The sequence below is a fragment of the Hippoglossus hippoglossus genome, chromosome 4, assembly GCF_009819705.1.
Source record: "Hippoglossus hippoglossus isolate fHipHip1 chromosome 4, fHipHip1.pri, whole genome shotgun sequence".
Taxonomy (NCBI): Eukaryota; Metazoa; Chordata; class Actinopteri; order Pleuronectiformes; family Pleuronectidae; genus Hippoglossus; species Hippoglossus hippoglossus.
The window spans coordinates 26,508,502-26,523,501 of record NC_047154.1 but is presented as its reverse complement, the minus strand read 5'-3'; the positions used below and the strand labels follow the sequence as shown (position 1 = coordinate 26,523,501).

General features: G+C 43.2%; 1 protein-coding gene across 1 annotated transcript in view; it reads right to left on the bottom strand.

Annotated features, from left to right (window-relative positions):
- zc3h3 (zinc finger CCCH-type containing 3) overlaps positions 1 to 15,000 on the bottom strand; it is a 51,440-nt gene that overhangs the window by 28,297 nt on the left and 8,143 nt on the right. The gene's annotated exons all lie outside the window — the stretch shown is intronic.

The following is a 15,000-nucleotide window of genomic DNA, read 5'->3' as shown; positions in this document are numbered from 1 at the left end:
ACTGTAAAAAAATAACCAAATTAACACTGTAAGTGAACTATTTCATCACTACTGAATTATTATTAAACAGCGTTTGTATAAGAACAATTCTGTCCCAAGCTTTGTGATCGTATAAACGTTTGTTCACTATATCTGTGATTACTATATCCAGCATTCACTATATTTAAACTGTATTAAAACAGTAATTATGCTTCAAATGTCGTTTTCCAAACAAAATTCCACTTGTCTCCAATGTAAAGAAGTTGAGGCAGAAATCTGACACATCTCAAAATTTTGGCAAAGACCTCTGAAAAAGTAATGTGGCTGAACCAACCCCTATAAGCAAAATCAAAGTTTTATCTCTTCCCTCGTTTATCCTCTTTCAAACAGGTCTGATCCTCTCCTGTTAGTCCAAGAGAGGAATCCACTCAACACTGGTGACAAATCACTGATGTAGATGCTGCTTTGTCAACATTAAGCAGCAGATGCAGCATCACATTAGTGGATCTGGGAGAGTTGCACTCGACTCACATCCCTAAGACGGCTGAGCCTCGTCTAAGCGGCACGGACTAGACTTTGAGTAAAGTTGTCTTCCCCTTCAGAGGTTTGAAACCTCCGTGCTCTCTGTTCTCAGCCCTCTGACTGGGGCTAGTGACAGGCCACTGTACTGCACCTCCCCTCCACCATCCTCTTAGGGATCCCCCCCCCGGCAGTCTCCCCCTCCGTACCTGACGGCTAATTCCAGGGAACAGCGGTCTCAGTCTGCCCCCTCCCTGGGACGACCCAATGGATAATAAATCTTATTATTGACAGAGCCTGCTCCCCCTGACATCCCATGTTCCTGTCCCCTGGGGCTCATCTTCTGACTCCCACTGCTCTGCCGCTCTCACAGAAGACAGCGGTGCCATGCTAACATCAGACTTAACAAGGGAGTTACCACAATTTAATAACCCGCTGTAAGCCAGAGCAGTTATGATAATATGATCTGTGCATGTTTGACACCCAGAGATACTTTCTGACAGACTATACCCAGAGATGTCATCAGAGTTTGAAGCCCCACCCTGCCAACAGAGATCTGCATTCCAGGGTCTTAAAATGACTGCATCCTGTAACTCATCGGAGTATATCAAGTGCTCCTAGAGTACGACTAGAATGTGAACGTTGCGTGTGAATGAGTTTAACATCTTGTTTCATGAGAATTCAGGTCAGAGGAATGTTCTTCTCGATCACAAAAAGTTATCACACATCTTCCTGTTCCCGGCTCTTGTGGACCCTGCATGTAGCATTTAAAGTAAAATGACTTCAGAAGCTTTTCTGTCTTTTTAATACTCATGTCTTTCACAAACTGCCCTGTAGGAAACATTTTGCCATTTTATATGATCAATAACCCATTATCACTGGTGTGTCTCATTTCCCTTATGTTGATTTCAATAAAATATACTGTTGCTCAAAGCTACAGCCAGCTCTGTCTGTAGATTCTCAAAGTTCACCTGATTCTCTCAAGACAACAGACAAAATCCGTGGGCTCGCTGCTGCAGGACGTACAGTGTGTCCAGCTGTAATCACGTTTTGTTCCTGTTAGCTACAACTGACAAATAAATATGTGTTTTGAATATTTTTCAATATGTTTACCAGCTCCTTCTAGATCATCAAGGCAAACTGATGTTGGTCTAAATAAAAGTGTCATCCGTGCATCCTACAGCCATTAAGAGGTCACGATTGAGAATAAACAGAACACTCAACAGACAGAAAATATAGCGAGATTGAACCATACAGCCCAACAATTAGCTTAAAAAGCCTAGAAAAATCCACTGCAGATTTCAAAAGCATTTAGTAGAACACATATCTCTGCCAAGGCCCAACAGTCCCCTTTAATTCAATCAAGCCGCACACTCATAGATATCAGTCCTCAAATATTTGCCTGATTATGTTTCCAGATCCTTACATTATCCAAAATTTTGTATTTTTCTGTTGTTTCTTTGCTACCAGTGACATCTAGAGTGTAAAATCCTAATAATCTAATCTAATTTTAAGATTGAATTTAATAACAGGTGGAGCTTTAAGGATCCATGTGTTTGTGTGCTCAGTCCTTTAAGAACGACGACATGTGACCTTAATTCAGTCCTGCAGACTAAAAACAGATCTGCCTTCAGAGAACAAGGTGATACTGTAAGTGTGATGACAGATGTCCCCACATTAATCAATTGCTCTTCAGTTATATATGTCGTTACCGAATCAACACCGGAGAATAAACAGTATTATGTTTGAGAAGGTATTTCTGCATGATGGACCAGTCTTTTTACGGGAATACTCAGGGGCTCCATTGGAGTGAATGTGGATGAAGAGCTGGGCTGACACAAACTGACAGGCTGACGGCTGCGTGGGGCCCCGTACTGACACGGGAGGCCCCTGGTGCGTGCCATCAGCAGAGGCTGTCAGCCAGTGTGGTGGTGATGTCACCACAGAGAGGCGTGTTCAGGGGGAGAGTGTGTTTTGGGTAGGAGGGTTGTGGCGGTGGTGGTGGTTGGGGGAGAAAAGGGGGGGAGGTTACTGGCTTGTGGCCTCGTCCATCATCGCAGTGGAGCCATCAGCTGTAACATATACCAGCTGAGCAAGGGGGGGGAATTCTTCCCCTCTGGCAAATGCAAACACATGTGTGTGCTGGGAGGTTGTTGCTATAGACATGCTATTAGAAGTAAAGGATTGATACAGCATTTTAAAAATCACAAATAACATAATAAAAACAAGTAATTAAAAACCACAAAATTGCATAAAACTAAAATATAAGACTGGGTAATTAAAAATAAGATATTAGAAGTTTATGAAAGTCCACAAAATGTTTTAGTAATACTTTTACTTCATTGTAATACCACAACTAACCCCAAAAGGTTGTTCTGGTTTATTAACCAAACTAAATACAAAATACTTATTAATTAGTGTGTTTTCTCGGTGTCGTAGGGGTCACGTTGTACTTCAGGACAGAGCCAGGCTAAATGTTGCCCCCTTCTTTCAGTCTTTACACTAAGATTAGCTGATCACCTCCTTGTTTTAGCCTCATACTTAAGACACACGCGAGGAGAACTGACCTTCTCATCTTCCTCCCGGGAAGGAAGTGAAAATGTGTAAAATGTGTTTCCAGAAATAAATAGATTAGCATCATTGAAAGAAATAATAAATAAAGACACATTTAAAAAGGAAGTCAAATGTTGTATTGAAGAAAACGTTCCTGATTTCAATCAGTTAGCTGATATTAAACGAAGGATCGCAGTAAACAAGACTATGAATAGATCACATGATCGTTGCCAAGTCTCTTAAGCGTGACAATGAGCCACACTCTGTGCAACAAGCACATTTTTGAGGGAACCAAATAAGTATCAAGGTTTGACTCCCATTCCTGGGGGTGTGTGTGTGTGTGTGTGTGTGTGTGTGTGTGTGTGTGTGTGTGTGTGTGTGTGTGTGTGTGTGTGTGTGTATGTGTGTGTGTGTGTGTGTGTGTGTGTAACTTCAGTCTGTAATTTAGCCCAGGGACACACATGACCTTTGACAATGATTGATTTGTAATCAGAATTAAAGTTACCTCTCTACATTATGATCTATATTTTCATGAGCTTAATCATCTTAAAAGTTGAAACATGCATGATGGCCACACTTTTAAGAACACAATGCAAGTCTAAGTAATTTTCCAGTGTTGAACGATACGTGAGGAGACCTGACAACATCCTTGATGAATAATTGAATGATAATAGCCTCTATATGTGCTTTTGCAAAGTAGACATATGCTCCCATAGACATAAAGAACATCAATAACTTGAATAAGACATGACGAAAACACGCATTTCCAACAAACTCAACCTTGACCCTGACCCTAACCCCGGGAGCTGACAAGATCTTTAGCTGTGATTGGGGACCTGGCGAGATGGTAATCCACCACAAACATTTCATGTGTCCAGTGACATGTGTGTCAGACACACACCGCGTCATGTTTGGTCAAATGGATGACTGTAGCTGTCAATCAGCAGATCCCATTAGACACCTCAAGAGGAAGAGCCCGGGGCTTTGTCCACTAAAGGTCTGCTATCATTACATACGTGTGTGCGTCTGTTTGTGAGCACGGAGAGGGAAGGAAGGGGTGTGTGTGCTTGTGGGAGAGAGTGAAAAGCTTGGGGGGTAAGTGTGTGTCTCATAAAAACCCTTTCCAAGTGTGACTGGGGCACTTGAAGGTTAAGTGAGTGCATCACTAAAGGGAAACACTGGATTCCACATGGGATGGGAGACTCTACCCTGAACGATTCACATCAAAACCCAGAGGGAGAAAGCAGCTCTGAGTCGTAGTGACGGAAAAGAAAGAGGGCGTGTGTGCAGGAAGATGGGCGTGGCGCCCGTTTCTCTTTTCTTTGTTTTTTGATGCTGTGTTGACAACAAGATCTCATGGAAGATGGAGGCTTCATCTCCACTTGCTCCCACTAACCAGAAATGAAGCCAAAATATCCCAGATACAAACGCAGCGATCTTGTGGCAACGGCGTCATTTGGACCCAAAGTTTGTGATCATAGAGTGGGGCATAGTTTTTAAAGCCCATCATTAAATAACTAATTAAAACCAAACTTAATCAGAAACCATCTTCGAGGAAAATGTATTTTGATATCTTTTTATCTATACTGCAGCCAGCCACCAGGGGGCAACCGTGATGCTTTGACTTCACTGGTTCGAGAATCGGCAGTGACACTGACCTCAAAACTATTTTACTGATTTATCACCAGTATAAAGTTTTCTATCTGTTCACATCTACTCAACATTCTTTCTCCACAGTATTTCTATTTATTAATTTATCCCGTCTTTCAATTACCTTAATTTATCACACACACACACACATCAATTCAGCATGTATGACAGATGCCAAACAACAAACCGATTTAAAAACAGCATATCCATTAAATTACATGTCAAAGAGAAAACACTGACAACTTCATTTTTCAAAAATACAATGTCCTGCTCAGTACACACTGAGTCACAGGTTTTATGTGACTGTAATGACAACGTGAAATTAACATAATATAAAGTGTGGAAAGGAGGCGCTCTTACTGATGAGCCTAAAGTGAATTATCACCGTAATATGAAAGTCCCGTCAACTTTAAAGAGTTTTAAAGTGAGTTTCAAAGTGAGTTTCAGCTCGTTGTTTATCAGTCGGGCTGCTACTTTACTGTTCTGCTTCACTCTCACATAATTCTTTGTCTACCAACATGCAACTGGTTTTGTTACCAGTTCATGCACCAGATTTTGACATTAGTAGGCTACCAGATCATTTGGTGGGAAAAGGGTGAACAGTGTAGACTGTGTATGAAGAAGAACAGCATGACATGTGATTTTTTTAGTTTTGTCCATGTCCCGTCTGCAAACATGGAGGAGCCGGGGTTTATGACTTATACTGCTGCCAGCCACCAGGGGTCGATCGAGACACTTTGGCCCTGATCTGATGTATTATAGTGTTTTAATACTCAGAGTATAAATATAATGTGTACTGGATGTGTTGCCTGACAACACTCACACTGGAATAAAGTCATGTTGAGAAAGAAGAGCTGCTGTGTGGATCCACACTATGTTGCTTTGACTTTGTTTGATCCCACTGAGTGACGGGCTGCAGACACATGCACGGCCCTGTGGTCCTGTACGTCCGTCAACCCGCACACGCACATCAACACACACAGAGGTGGCTCAGTAGTGTAGATTTAGACCAGGACCGAGGTTCTGGTTGCAGATGCCATGGTAGTGTGCATCCATCATGCTGCTTATTCTTCTGGGCCAGTGAGTGATGGGCCCCGGGCAGCCGGCCCTCCAACTTCTGTTTCAGCCACTGACTGAGAGACAAGGAGGTGATGTACACGCCCGTTGGGAGACACACAAGCATCATGAATGTGTCAAAGTGTAAAGAGAGAGGGGGGGGTGTCCGAGAGAGCGCCACACAGGCGAGAGGATGAGGCTGCTCGGACGGAGTATTTAGGTCCTCTTTACACTCCAGTGTAAGCAGAGAAGCATCTTTCAGAGGTTACAGCTCAGATACAGCTGCACTGCCTCAAGGTCAGCGAATCAAAACAACAATATGTGTCTGTCATTTAGCGGGATAAGGCAAAAACTACTGGACTGATAACCACGACACCAAAACATCCAGAGCCCAATAAATGTTGGTGCACATCTGCATCAGGGGGTGGATCCAGGCTTTTTATCACTTTCTTTAACATGTCACAGATTTCCCAAGAATAATTCATGGATCTGGTTTCAGGCACTGATATCTATGTAATCTGCTGCAGTTAAAAGGGACAACTGGGCCTTGGAAGAGGCTGGTTCTCTACTGAGTGATGTACTTTAATACTTCGTCAGGGTACTTTATGACAACATTTGACAGTGAGCATTACAAGAAGAAAGTGGATTTCATGTGTAACTTTGCAGTAAACTTGTAGTTTTGCGCGTCCAATAATAGGAGTGTAGATTTTCACCTGACCCTTGGCAGTGACACTGATATTTTGTGTCCTGATGTAAGTAAGAGGGCCTGCTGAAATAACTACACAACCTCTGGTTCGCTCTGGCCCCAGGCCACGGTCAGCTCAGTAACAGCTCTGGACATGGCAGTGCCTCTACCGGGCTGAAAAGTGAGGGTTCAGGCGCTAAAGGTCAGCCAAGAGAAAGAGGGACCACGGTGTGATGAGGGCCAGTCAAGTCTCCTGTTGACCCGGGTGCTAATTTGGTGAAGGAGGGGGGCCAAGGAGCTTCCACTCGTTCGATCTTTCCGACGACCAGCAGGTGCTTTGAAGAAGTCAGGATCCAAATAAACGCTGTGACTACTTTCCACCTCTTTCTTCTTCATTAGCTCTTTCCGGTAATTGGTCACTTTCTGCTAGCATCAAACTTTCTGCTGTCAAGTCTAAATTGTGGATCTGATCTGTAATAACTCAGTGTTGTGACTCTCCACGTCTACATGTGCGTCCTTAGCTCTATCTGCCCTTCTCTCGTGCAGCATCCTCACCCACCCACAGCCCCCTCACTCCGTGGTGGCACTCATGGTGCAGCTGGCAGGGCCTAATTGGTCCCTTTGGGCCGAGGAAGAGCGGGCAGCAGCACACTAAAATGCTGATCGCAACCAGGAGGAGCGGGCATCTGCTTGGAGCAGTCACCGCTGCTGAACCACTGGCATAGTCGGCTCGAGAACTCATACACAGGAGGTACTAATGAAGGTCCTTCAAAGTCACAGCAGACCTTCACATAACAGCTGAAGGGCCTCAACTAAACAAAGTTAAGATTAGATTGTGGGTCGTCCACTAATCCAAAGGTCAGTGGTTCGATCTCCAGCTCCAGTCCATCCATCGAGGATGTTACTGAAGCCTGATGTCCCATCACCGTATGGGTTACTCAAGTGTTATGTGAATGTGACCTAAAGTGTAAAGTGCTTTGAGTGGACATTAGGACTAGAAAAGCATAGTAATACAGTTTAGTCATCTACTGTGTTGTCGACGGGTGTAGATCATGTAACCGACAATGATATCAAAGATTCGTGAAGTAGAGATAATAGAAAGATATATAAAAACATGACTTCCTGAAAGTCCTCCATTCATGAAGTCAAACTCAATGACAAAAAAAAGAGCCAAAAGCGAGTCCGACCAAAAGAGGTGGTCAAGGTTCAGATCAAACTTGAAGTAGACACAGCCCACGTAGGTGATGACGACAGGACGTGCGTATGTCAGACTAAATTCTTTGGTGCGCTCCCTAAATTACAATGTGAAACCAGAACCAGATCAAATGTAAACAACTGGAACGAGATGGAAAAATACGAATCTTGTTTCAGACGTTCAGGTTTTAATATGGGCTTAAAACAACTAATGATAAAAATAGAAGGGACCAAAACTGTAACATCAAAAGAATATCCTTCAGTCAGAGTCCGTGCATCAGTCACACGAGCCCCATCAGTGAAGTAATTCAACACACACGGATCCAAACTGGTTGTAAATGTGTACAAACTCATTAAAGCAAGAATGCAGTGAAAGACAAGCCTTGCTGTGAACCAGATAAGTGAGGAAATAGAAGCATGGTAATCCTCTCCAAAATAAACCAGAGGTCGTGAACCTCCAGTACACAAGCTAAACTGTAAGACAGCAGATATGCTATAGAGTATCACATGTGAGCATGATACTTATACGGCTGCAGTAAACAGGAGTGGTTAGCATTCTGATCTAAAGGTTTCTTTAGAGTAAAGGTAACTACATGACCTGGCCTTTCAATTTGATTATAGTAGAATGCAATGGTACTAGTATAGTACTGATACAAAAGACTTTATGTGTTTCTAAGGGATATAATATGATGCTGTAATTTACATGTATGTGTTTCTTTTGCTTTTTGTTTGTCTTTGTGCATAATGTCTCAGATTTTGCTCTTTAGAGCTTCAGCCAATCAGTCCGGCATTACTGTCATCGAACAAGACGATCAATGATATCAGTGCGTGTCTCCACAGAGAGAGTGAGGTATTTAACAGATAAGCCCCCCAAAGACAGCACACACACACACACACACACACACACACACACACACACACACACACACACACACACACACACACACACACACACACACACACACACACACACACACACACACACACACACACACACACACACAGAAGTCCCCTGGACAGGAGACAAATTAACCACTTCCCACAGAGCAATTCACAAGGGAGCAGGGGACAGTAAACGGCAAGTGATCAATACTGCCTTCTTCAGGGAAGCCCACACAATATTAGCCCCACATGTAGATACAACACAAGAGCATGTTCACACACACGTTTCCAGGGGACAGCACATCAATCCTGTTCATACACAGTATTTTAGGCTCGACTGATCCGGACGTTTCTCTTTGAAGCTCTTGTCAGACAACGGGCTTTCTTCTTCTTCCCCCACCTCTTTTTTTTTTTTTTACTCCTCTTTAACTGTGAAGCTACAATGACAGGAGACAAACTGGCTATTTCCCCCAGAGCAACTCACCAGGGACAGCAGAAAATGAACTGCCCCAGATCAATACTGTACTCTCTCTCACAGTCACTCTGCCCTCCTCCACAGATACACTGGGGCCCACCGAGAGGAAGAGGAGGACACTTGCACTTTGTATTTGATTTCACATGTGGAAATAAGCATTTTTAACCTCACAACAGCAGCTGGATTAAAGTGAGTTTGATGGTTAAGTGAGTGTGAATAAGGAGAGAGTTTTACTCCTCATCCTGAACATCTGCTTGGTGAGTGGGTTCGATCTCCAGTGAGAAAACTGACTGAGAGTCACAGATTCAACTGTCAGAATCAGCTCCAGCAAGTTGAAGAGTGAAGCTGAACTGTATCAGTCAAAAAGGTTTTATTAAAATCATCTTAAAATATGAAGAATTCATAACAGTTTGTTGAGTTTGAAAGAGCAAATCATTTCGCGTCATCATAATTACCTGAAGTCAAAATATTTCACTAATGAAACCCAAAATACCAAAAGGCAACAGTTCACTACCCAATTAAGATGATTGGGAAGTTTTATATAAAAAAAAAAATTCTAAAAGGTTTTTCGAGTTCTGCTTTGGAAATGAACTGATTACAGATGTAAGCAGAGGGATGGATACACTGATCACTATGCATTATACATGGGGGCTTAAATTAGGCTAAATCGGTGGGACATTAAAAACACTGAGAAATAGATCTCGCAAAATGACAGGAACACATTAGTTCCAACTGCAAAAATTCAGCATTTACATTGTATGTTCCTTGTCTATAGTCTTCATGACAATGTCACACTGAATCCTAAAACCCCCTGACGAGGTTCACAGTGGGTTGAGACTCCGACACATCTGTAAACGCTGAACAAACCTCAGTTTAAATGTTGTGTGAAAGTGACAGGTTGTTGCCACATAGTGAGCAGACAGAGTGCTCCACCTGTTGCTCAGGTTGCTGAGCCAGCAGCGAACATGTGCAGAGCCCCCTCTGCAGTTCACTGGCAGGAATGCAGCGAGATCTGCTGTTCATACGCATGTACGCGCATGTGTATGCATGTGTGCGTGTGTGTGCGTATCCTGGCTGTACACCCTGACCAGCCCTCAGGTGAGTATTAATAGTAATGAATCTCGATTTGGGGTTTTCCTGCCAAGTCTCTGCTGGTCCAAGGAGACATGAAGGAATCCAGACCCTGTTTGACCAATCAGTTCTGTCTCATGTCGGCCAACGTGGGATCAGACCTGGGATCAGAGTCAAACCTGCAACGCTGTCAACAGACTCTCAGACCTCTGCTGCTAACCAACCACCAGCCAGGCTTTAAATTAGCAACAGACCGACCAAATAATCAAGACCTCACACAGCTGAATCATGAAATTCACTGATTATCTCATTTTCTTCAGTGATGCAGAGACTTATAAGCACCGGCTGCCGGACAAACAGCCGACAACTCAGAAAAGTCCAGCCAGCTACTTGATTACTGTATTTCTATACTGTATGTATTTCTAACTCCACGTGTTGGATAAGATACGATGAGGCCTTGTCCCAGTGTATGGAACAGCTCAAAAGAAGAACTTCTTGAATAATATAAGGTTTTATGTCTCCAGTTTCTAGATTGTAAGGATATGCTGCTTTTTCTCTGTTTTATATCATTGAATATTTAATAACTTTAGGTTTTGGATGTTGGACGAACAAAAAACTGTCATTTGAAGATGTCACCACTGATATTGGATAATTTGAAGGAGCATTTATCACCAACTCACATGACACGTGCAATTCAAACCATTGAATTTTCAAATATGCATTGAGTATCTGCAGAAGTATTTACTTTAAATAATTTCCCCTTGTTGCTGTGCTGAACTGAAAACATCAGTGTCTCAAAGTCACAACGGCCAAACCTAATGCCACAAGGCAGCCTGGTGAAACATTTGGTTTCAGTTCATGCGAGCAGGATGCAGAGTCAAAGCGTTGAGCCTCAATTACAGCACCAAAGACGACCAACAAATCCTCCCTCATTGTTTTGGCCTGTGCAGTGAGGGTTATTAATATCACAACCACAGCTCATAGTACGAGCGCTCCCTCCATCTCTGCTAACTCCCCTTTGCCCTCCACCACAACCCTGCTGGCATCGACCACAACCACCGCTTCCAGCGCTGGAGGTGCCATACCGAAATGGTTACACTTCATTGCCGCTGATGCCAAGTCAAGGACCGTCGCATCGTGCTGCTGTAAATCACACAAGCTGATTACACCGAGAGCAAAGGAGGAAGTAGGAAGCGAGCCACCTGATGCTGCAATCTCAGTGTGTGAGACCGATGCACCGAGTCACAGAGAAGAGCAACACACTTCCCCCAACCACACACAGAGTTGAGGACTCAATTACTCTGCTTCTGTTCAGAGCAAATCTCACTAATTAAATAGGTTAAGCATTAATTATTCAACCAGAGAGAGAGGGAGAGAGAGACCACTGACAAAGGGAGAGGGTACTGAAGGAGCATGGGAAGAGAATGATGGAAGGGGATGCAGCGTTCGTCTCTGGCTATAAAACAATCCGCACCCAGCGCAGCTAATCAATACAGCCCTGCTGGAATTAGCAGTTATCTTAAAACCCTTTAACAACAGCGTGCTGACTGACAAACAATCATCCATTATTAAACACCGAAACACAACGAGGCTGAGCGGAGCAGGAGGGGAGCAGGGAGGGATCCATGAAAACACAGAGGAGTATGGGAGGCGTGATAATGGGAGGAGGGCGAGGAGGTGGGAGGATGAATTGAGGGGGAGTTAAGTGAGATTGAGATAGAGGGAGAAACTGATGAATGATACGGAGAAAGGACCGATAGAAGCTTCATTATAAGCTGGGTTGTATTTTGTTTTACAGATTCTGACGTAGTTTCAATAAATGTATATTGTAATTCAAGTAATTTTTTAGTTCCAAAAATACACAAGCTCACAGATGATCTGACAGATTATAAACAAGATAGAAGTTCATCCATTTTATCATCCACTTTGTTTGGAGGCAAAACTTGAAGAATGTAGGTAATGATCCTTCATTGCTCAGGAAGTGGAAAGACCCAACTTTGGTAAATACTCAGGACGTAATGATTGTTCAAATTAAAAACTGTGAATAAATATGAACAATGTCTCCAACTCTTTCCACTTCCCATCTGGAAATGAAGCCAAAATATCCTGGATACAAACACTGGCATCTTAAATCTATTTGGAGCCAGAGTCTGTGCAGGAATGATCAGGGAGGGTCAGTCTATGAATGAAGTGTATTTATGAATTTATCTTTAAAAAGAAAAGTTATATGTTGCTGCAAACAAAAATAAGACCAATATTGTAACAAGAGGAAGAAGAGGAGGATATGGTTTACAGGGCAGCTCCATAATTCACTTTACACCTGTCCATCATGTCCCTGCTGAAGAATCTCTCCCACATTTGTTCCCAACCCAGACAACATTATTCCTAATGACTGAATTTGGGAAACACCTGTAGGGAGGTTATGGTGGGCTTAAGAAGTCTACCCTCTGACCGCAAGCTGGGAGGTCAGGGGTGTCAGGGGAAAGTCGAGCCATTGAGCTTAGAAGTTCAGATGCCGATTGTGGCTGGAGACGCTCCGTCAAATACCTGTGGGGCCCGAGGGGTTGGAAAAAAACTTAACTTTCCCCCTGGGAGGAACAAAGAGGTCAAGTGGTGACCGAGGGAGGGCAGGAGGTACTTAGATGGATGGCGAAGGGGTAATAGGGACCAGTGGGGGAGATAGTAGGGGGTCATTGAATAACTCAACAAGACCGAAATAGACTTGGGGGTAGGGGGGTAGGGGGGTGGGGGGGTTCGGGTGTCCAGGCCGGTATGACTGAAATGGAAAGTTGGAAAGGCTGAGAAAAAAAAACATACAGACGATGAGGGTTCGGGTTTCTCCTCAGCGTGAGCAGGTGGGAGGGCGAAGGTAGAAGATTGAAAAACTGAGATGGAGACTGAACGCAAGGGAGAGATTACAGAAAAACACATACACAAGAGCTCACGGTCATAAAACCTGCTGCAGAAGGGATGATCAGTTCACATGACCACACAAAACTCACTGATCTCATAGGAATATGGGTCCTGGCCTCCGCTTGGCTCCGCTAACCAACCGAGACTTGCAGCCAAGCCATCAATTAGGAGAATGGGGCTAATTCCTCTGGACAGGGAGGAGGTAGAGAAATAGTGTGAGGGTGTGGGTGAGCAATTACAGAATGTGACTGCAGATATAAGAGCAGAGAGAGGGAGAGCGCAGAGAGAAAATGATGGAAAGTACTGAGGATTCACGAGAGCATTCACTTACAACACACAGCAACCGAAAGCAAGAGTTCAAACTAATTTATAAGTACCTTATAAAAGATCATGTGATTAAGAATGAAGCTGAGATATTGTGCATTTGGAGAGTTACAGTGGTCAAATGAAGGATTAGTGCAGTTAGGATTATGAAAATCTGCTTAATTGGTTAAATGAATATTAAATGTAAGTGGTCATGTGACCTCTGCAGCAGCAACAACTGAAATTCAAACATTTGTCATGGATTTCTGTTGGTATGGAGAATCCCATTAGTGGCTGGTTGCAGATTAGCTTCCGCAGCAACGTATTGGACTGTTCGTTCAACTCAGTCGTACACAAAGACGAACACTGCTGCATCAAAGGTTCCTGCACAAACTACAGTGAATACCTCCACACATAGATATCAGTCCTCTGAATAACGTGTGTCTGCCCATGCACTGATCTCTGCTGCTCAACAACACTGTTAAGAATTAGTCTCGTGATGCCACTTCAGGTAATGATTAAATTAGAAAATAAACTTTAACTCTTATAATCCCTCATAATGTTTTTATATGGGGTCAACATTGTGTGTAGTGATAATATGCTATTTATTGATGTTTACTATGGGATTTTATCTTTGAAACAATATGAGAAACATTTGTCTGTGACCAGCTCCTCCAAAAAGTTCAAACTTTATCATCCCAAATCTCCTTTTATCTTCTAAGACAAACTCAGCAATGTAGATTTCATTTCTATCTCTGACTTTGTGACCAAAACTGTGATGATTTCACCTGAACCCTAATTACACAGCTAGAATGAGTCTAAGACCTGGAATTTGCCTGTTTTCATAGATTACTCCTCATTTGGTTATTTCTGGTCATTATAGATTAAAAACATGATTACAGTATGTGATTTAAATGTACAGTACAATTAATAAACAACCAGACCTGGAAGTCCTGAGGTCATAAACCATTCCCCATGTCAACGGCCATGTCCAGTGCCCAGATAAACCTGCTCTGTCCATAATGACCAACCAGTGACCACCCCCGGTCCCCCCCACATCAGTCACACAATCCCTGCTCCACCATGTGTCCATGCCCGTGTGGTGTGTGTGTGTGTGTGTGTGTGTGTGTGTGTGTGTGTGTGTGTGTGTGTGTGTGTGTGTGGGGGGGGGACATAATTAACATGCCGAGCACTCCTCAGACTCTTTGCTCGTCTTCCCACGTAAACGGCAAAACCCCCAATGATTATTATGGTAACACATGAGTGTGTGCAGACATGTGGAGCAGGGCTAGAGGGGGATAGTGTTACTGTCATAGGGTCGGGGGCATACAGCAGGTCGAGGGGCTGGGCAGATATACCAGTCTGCTCTCCAGCTGACAAAAGGTGAAGATTTATGGAGGACCTTCCAACAGCCCCTGACTTTCCCCTCCCTGTTACCAGAACAGACAGCTTTATGTGACACAACAAGACCACAACACACACTCACACAAGAAACTGTGTAGATTGAGTTGCATTACTGTTGAACTTTGTAGATTTATAACTTTGGAAACATGTTTTTAAACTGTGCAGTCTTTAGGTTTGTGCCCATTTACTCCAAATCAGATTATGTTCTACCTTTCATGTAGCTGCTGGTTTACAATCATTTGTGTTTTATACAAATCTAATGGCACATTGTTGAATCGTGGGGTTACATTATAAACACGATTGTCCTTTAAAATAA